The following is a 7,908-nucleotide window of genomic DNA, read 5'->3' as shown; positions in this document are numbered from 1 at the left end:
TCTTTATCATTTTTAAAATGTTTAACTTAACGGAATATGCTGAAACTGTTAAGTAATTTTAGTAAATTTTTAAAATTTATGTTATTTATGTATTTGATATGCCATATAATGATCTACACCATTTAAATTTTTTAGTATTGATTGGTTTTGTCATGACATCTATTAGGTTATTTTTAATATGAATCTTCTACATATCAACATTTCTTTTCTCTACTATTTCTCGAAGAAAGTGATATTGTACTCCAATGTATTTTGTTCTTGAATGAAAGGTAGAATTTCTTGCAATGTGCAAGGCACTCTTACTGTCACAATACACAAGAATCTTCTGTTGTTTGTGCCCGAATTCCTCCATCAATCTTTGGATCTAAATAGCTTCCTTGCATGCTTGTGTAGCTGTCATATACTCAGCTTCTGTAGTAGATAAAGCTACAACAGTCTGTAATTTAGATAGTCAACTCACAACTCCTCTTACAAGTGTAAACACATAGCCTGTAGTAGATTTTCGTTTATCAAGATCACCTGTAAAGTCTGAATCGACATATCCATTGACAATGAATTCCGATCCTCTAAAACATAATATAACATCCGAGGTCCCTTTGATATATCTCAAGATCCTCTTAACAACATTCTAATACTCTTTACCCAGATCTGCCATAAATTGACTTACCGCCGTAACTGTTTAAGTAATATCTGGCCTTGTACAGATTATGGCATACATAAAACTTCCCACCGCTGATGCATACGGTACTCGAGACATTTTCATCCTCTCTGCTTCACTATTAGGGCACATACTTGAGAATAATTTAAAATTCATAAGTGGGGTTGAAATTGGCTTACATTCTTGCATATTGAAGTGTCGCAAGATCTTCTTCAAATAATTCTTTTGCGATAGCCAAATCTTCCTATCCCTTTTGTCTCGGTGAATTTGCATCCCTAAAATCTTGTTTGATGGTCCCAAGTCTTTCATATCAAACTTCCTAACCAAATGTGCCTTCAATTCTTGGATTTAATTTTTGTTGGGACCTACCACCAACATGTCATCCACATACAATAGCAGAATGATGAAATCACTATCACCAGACCTCTTGTAATAGGTACAATGATCTGAACTAAGTCTATTGTATCCAAGGCTAATAATGAAAGAATCACATTTCTTGTTCCAACACCTTGGGGCCTGCTTTAGACCGTACAGAGATTTAGCTAACCTGCAAACTAAGTTTTCTTTTCCTTGTACTTTAAAACCTTCTGGTTGGAGCATATATATTTCTTCTTCAAGTTCTCCATGAAGAAAAGCAGTCTTTACATCTAATTGCTCTATATGTAAATCAAATACAACACACATAGCCAAAACTACTCTAATAGTAGTTAGTCTCACCACTGAAAAAAATATTTCATTGAAGTCAAAACCTTCTTTCTGAGCATATCCCTTGAGGCCTTGACAACCAATCTTGCACGATATCGTTCCACCTGATCATTAATATCTCGTTTTATCTTGTAAACCCATTTGTTACCAATGGCTTTCTGACCTGCTGGAAGTTCAACAAGTTTTCAAGTATGGTTCCTATTTAATGCTTTAATTTCTTCTTGCATTGTTGTCATCCACATAAAAGCATATGGATTGTGCATAACCTCCATAAAAGTTGTTGGCTCTCCATCTTCTGTCAAAAGACAATATGCATCATGGTTTGTCAAAACATAATTTGAGTGCCATGATGGTGTTCTTCTTTGTCAAGTGGATCGACGAACTTCTATGTTATTAGCATCTGCTTCTTATTCTTCGTGCTGTGGTTCTACTTCAAAAAGATCACTTTCTCTGCATTTTTCATCTATTTAAACAGTGGTTATCTCTTTAACTCCGTCAGTATAACCCAAGAATATACATTTTCTAGACTTTGGGTTTAGCTTTGTTCTTTTTTGAGAATTGTACATTACGTACATAGGACAACCAAATATATATATGTAAAGAAGAATAATTAGGTGGCTTACCTTGCTACATCTCCATTGGTGTCTTCAACCCAATTGCAGTTGATGGTGACCAATTTATCACATCACAGGAGATTTTAACAGCTTATGCCCAAAAAGACTTGGCTAAACCTGCAGTTTGCAACATGGCTCGTGCTCTTTTTAGGGGAGTCCTATTCATTCGCTCTGCTATATCATTTTGCTGAGGCGTATATGTAACTATGAATTGCCGTTGAATACCTGCTTGCTTGCAAAATGTTAGAAAATCACCATCGACATATTCTCCTCCATTATTTGTCCTTAAACGCTTGATCTTTTTTGGATTCAAGTTCTAACTTTGCTTTGAACTCTTTAAACATCGCAAACACATCTGACTTTTTCTTGATCGGGTACAGCCATAGCCTCCTAGAGTAATCATCAATAAATGATACAAGATATTTGCTCCTCCTAGGGACATCTCCGGTAATTTCCACACATCAGAATGAATCAACTCCAATATGTGTTTGCTCCGAGCAGTTGATCTACCAAACTTCAATCTATGTTGCTTGCTTGTAACGCAGTGTTTACAAAACGGTAAGTTTACCGATTTGAGCCCGGAAATGAGATTACATTCTACAAGAATCTTCAAACCTCGTTCTGACATGTGGCTCAGTTTGCAATGCCATATCATCATCATTTTTTCTTGACTTGATGAAGCAACTGATGCCTCTGCTTCTCGCAAAGTATCTCCCACAATTATGTATAGATTTGTTGTAATCTTTTCTGCTTTTATTTCCACAAGAGCTCCTTTAACAACTTTCAAGATTCCACCTTCAATATGGGTCTTGCAACCAAGTTCATGCAATTGTCCAATTGACAACAAATTCTTCTTCAAGTCTTTCACGTGTCTTACCCCTTGAAGTGAACGAATAGAACTATCAAACATTTTATTTTGACAGTACTCATTCCAACAATTTCTAAGGTATGATCGTTTTCCATAAACACCGATCCTTCCAAGACAGGTTCATATGTACAAAATCAATCACGATGAGGAGTCACGTGCCAGGTTGCTCCTAAATTAACAATCCAAATATCAGTGAGTTGTTTGCTACCTTTAGAACCAATTGTTTCTTCGCCATACATGATTATTTCTCCATCATCAGAGGTGCTCGCAACACATTGTTGAGAACTTGATCCTTCTGGAACTTTCTCTATACTCTTCTTATTCCAACAATCTTTTTTGAAGTGCCCTCTCTTACCACAATTGTAGCATTTGACATGCTTCTTACTTTGTGACTTTTGTCTACTTTGACTTCCACTGGAATCAAGCTCCATTGATCTCCCTCTTGTCATCAACAAAGCATCTGCTTGTTTTGAGTTCTCTAATCTATCTTCCTTATTCTTGCGCCTAGATTCTTCTTCGAGAATCGCAGCAGCCATGTCATCAAAAGAAAGATAATCAGTCAAAACATTATTAGTTAAGTTAATGATAAGCTGATCATATGAATCTGGTAGACTTTGAAGTAAGAGCTCTGTACGTTCATTTTCTGCTATGGTATATTCCAACTATGAGAGTTGGGAAAATAACGTATTTAGATTGTTGATGTGATTTGCTGATGTGGACTCACTCATTCGAAGAGTATAAAGTCTTCTCTTCAAGAATATCTTGTTGTGAAGTGACTTGACTTCATATAATTTGGTGAGAGCATCCCAAATTTTATTTGTTGTCTTTTTCTCTACTACACTTGATAAAACTGAGTCAGCTAGTGCCAAGTGTAAGTTTGCAATAGCATTGTTGTCCATCTCCTTCTGTTTTTCATCTGTAATTCCAGTGGGTCTACCTTCAAATGCTGTCACACAATTGCCTTTTCTCATAATGGCTTTTATCTTCAATTTCCATACGGAAAAATTACTCCCGCTGAATTTTAGAATTTCATACTTTGCTGTAATTTTTTTACGGTAACTCGCAGCAGAAAAAGAAAATATTAATCAGCAACATTTGGCTCTGATACCACAATTAGGTACCAGACAAATGACACAGCAAAATATAGAGATGAAAAATTAGATATTTGTATAAAATATGGAAATAACTGAATAATTTTCTTTGAGAATTACAACTTCTCTCTATCACAAAGAGATTATCATAACACTCTCTCTTGACAAAAGAATAATATACCTTTCTCTATATATAGGAGAAAACCTCTTAAAGAAATAAAACTCTCTATGTAACTCAATGTTACTATTGTTCTTGTTAGATGACTTGATTGAAATGAATTAAAGAAAAACTCAATTTATAGGTGAGTCTCTTCAATATGAACCATTGGTCAATTAGAGGTATATAATTCTTCTCTTTTTCAACCATTAAAATTCTAAGGTTATAAATTAGGATTGTTTATTACCTTTCATTTTATTTAGTTATTATTCATTTATTTATTTTCTAAAATTAGTTTTACTAATTTTCACAATCTTCCACTTAAAAGCTAATTTTGATACATTTTTAAAATTCATGTTGCTCATGTATTCGACAGGCTATATGAGGATCTACACCTTTCAGACTTTTCTGTATTCATTGGTTTTGTCATGACATCTGCTAGGTTATCTTTCATGTAAATTTTCTGCATATCAACACTCCCTTCTTCTATTACTTCCCGAACAAAGTGATATTGCACTCTAATGTGTTTTGTTCTTGAATGAAAGGCAGGATTCCTTGCAATGTGCAAGGCATTTTGGCTGTCACAATACGCAGGAATTTTCTGTTATTTGTGCCCAAATTCTTCCATTAACATTTGGATCCAAATTACTTCCTTGCATGTTTGTGTAGCTGCCATATATTCAGCTTCTGTAGTAGATAGAGCTACAATAGTCTGTAACTTAGATAGCCAGCTCACAGCTCCTCCTGCAAGTGTGAACACATAGTCTGTAGTAGATTTTTGTTTATCACGATCACCTACAAAGTCTGGATCGACATATCCATTGACAGTGAATTCCGATCCTCCAAAACATAATGCAACATTCGAGGTCACTTTGATGTATCTCAAGATCCTCTTAATAGCATTCCAATGCTCCTTACTCGGATCTACAATAAATTGACTTACCACCACAACTGCTTGAGCAATATCTGACCTTGTACAAATCATGGCATACATAAGGCTTTCCACTGCTGATGCATACGGTACTCGAGACATTTTCATCCTCTTTACTTCACTACTAGGGCACATACTTGAGGATATATAATTTAAAATTCATAGGAAGTGGGGTTGAAATTGGCTTACATTCTTGCATGTTGAAGCATTGTAAGATCTTCTTCAAATAATTATTTTGTGATAGCCAAATCTTTCTATCTTTTTTGTCTCGGAGAATTTGCATCCCTAAAATCTTGTTTGCTGGTCCCAAGTCTTTCATGTCAAACTCCCAACCAACTGTGCCTTAAATTCTTGGATTTGATCTTTGTTGGGCCTATCACCAACATGTCATCCACATACAACAACAAAATGATGAAATCATTATCACCAGACCTCTTGTAGTAGGTACAACGATCTGAACTAAGTCTGTTGTATCCAAGGCTAATAATGAAAGAATCAAATCTCTTGTACCAATACCTTGGTGCCTGTTTTAGATTGTACAGAGATTTAGTTAACCTGCAAACTAAGTTTTCATTTCATTTTTCTTCAAAACCTTATGGTTGAAGCATATATATCTCTTCTTCAAGTTCTCCATGAAAAAAAGTAGTCTTTACATCTAATTGCTCTAGATGTAAATCAAATGTAGCACACATAGCCAAAACTATTCTTATAGTAGTTAGTCTCACCACTGGAGAAAATATTTCATTGAAGTCAGCACCTTCTTTCTGAGCATATCCTTTAACAACCAATCTTGCACGATATTGTCCTACCTGATCATTACTATCTCGTTTGATCTTATAAACTCATTTGTTACCAATGGCTTTCCGACCTGCTGAAAGTTCAACAAATTTTCAGATATTGTTCCTATGTAATGCCTCAATTTCTTCTTGCATTGCTGTCATCCACATAGTTGTGCATAACCTCCATAAAAGTTGTTGGTTCTCCGTCTTCTGTTAAAAGATAATATGCATCATGACTTGTCAAAACATAATTTGAGTGCCATGATGGTGTTCTTCTTTGTTGAGTGGATTAACGAACTTCTATGTCATTAACCTCTGCTTCTTGTTCTTTGTTCTCTGGTTCTGCTTCAGAAAAATCACCTTCTCTGCATTTCAAATCTATTTGTATAGTGGCTATCTCTTTAATAGTGCTGTCATTTTTTTGTTCCTTTCGCAATTCATCTTCTACAAATATTACATCTCTGCTGACAACTACCTTGCGGGTAGTGGGATCCCACAGGCGATACCCCTTAACTCTATCAGCATAACCCAAGAATATACATTTCCTAGACTTTGGGTCTAGTTTTGTTCTTTCTTGGGAATTATACATCATGGGTGAATGTTTTTGTATATATATATATATATATATTGAAAACTATTTTTTTTTGGTGGTCATAATTATATATGCAAACTCTGTGTGAGAGATCTGGAATATAGCTATTAGGTAGAGCCATCATCACCTTGAACAAAATCAAATTAAATGACCTAATCAGCATCTTGACCTAAAAATTTTGAACAAGATGAAATAACCTAATCAGAATCTTGACTTAAAAATAAGAAAAAAAAACGTGAACATTATTGGAATCTTTTATTCATAAATTAATTGGTGTCGTTGAAAATTGGGAGACAAAAGCTTGGCCCCGGGTCTGTGTAACATGATGAGCATGGAAAATAATTCCTTGCCTTTATTAATAATTTAATATGTTTTGTTATGTGTACTACTCTAAACTTTTCATTTTTTTTAATCTAAGAAAAGAAGTGTTATATAAACTATACAAGGAATGTATGCATCAAGAAAGACTATTTTGAAATGTATTAATTTTTTTTTTATTGAAATAAGAATATGTTTAGTTTGCGTTTTTATTTTTAATATTTTTTATTTTTAGAATTTTATACAAATGTAAAAATAAAGTAAAAATAGAAAATTAATTTTTTTTTATTTTCATTTTTTTCTTTACAAAAACTCTAAAAAACAAAAAGTGAAAATATAAAACAAACCAACCTATATACTTTCTGTTGTTCATTGTAAAAGTATCAAAAGAATATCTTAACTTTAAAATTTCATCTATACCTATATTAACATATATTTAGAGAATTTAATTTTGATGCACCATCAATGTAAAATAATTTTATACATGTATCTAATTAAGTAACGCTACATTATCAAAAATAATTATTTTTTACATTAATTTTGTAAATAATCATTCAAAAGAATAAATGTAATTCACTATCAATACATCAAAATTAAACTCATATTTAAATAGACAAATGAGCCAATTAATTTTTGTAGTTTTGTAAGAATATTAATCAAGCTAAGAAGAGGGGGAAGGTGCCAATTTTGATATTGGTTGGCATCAAATGGCAGCCAATGGCAATTATTCAGAAAGTCCACGGTAGCAACAAATGTCACATAACTCAAATCAAATTGTCATAATTAATACTATAATATGATATGAAAGAAATTAAAAATAGAAACGAAATTATACTAATGCCACTATATATGTATGTGCTGGATTCAGGAACTTCGTCTTTTCTTTCATGGTGCAGGAATTTCAATGTAGCAACATGTTTCACTCATTACATATGTGACAAAAAAGTAAGACTAAGAAAATATATATAAGAAAAGCAAATGGTAGTAGCGATAAGACGTGAAATTTTTTAGATGCATGTATCTTGGTTGTAGAATATGATTAGAGGACTTTAGAGAGTTTATAGTTTGTAGAAATTTAAATAAAATCATATAACTTGTACATGTATATATAGTTTTGTGGATAGAGAAAAACTGTTAAGAGAACGAGGAGGGTTTGAAATTTCATCACCATGCAATAATAATCTCTTATTTTAGT

The sequence above is a fragment of the Arachis ipaensis genome, chromosome B08 (genome assembly GCF_000816755.2).
Source record: "Arachis ipaensis cultivar K30076 chromosome B08, Araip1.1, whole genome shotgun sequence".
In the NCBI taxonomy this organism is placed as follows: Eukaryota; Viridiplantae; Streptophyta; class Magnoliopsida; order Fabales; family Fabaceae; genus Arachis; species Arachis ipaensis.
This window is presented reverse-complemented; position numbering follows the sequence as displayed.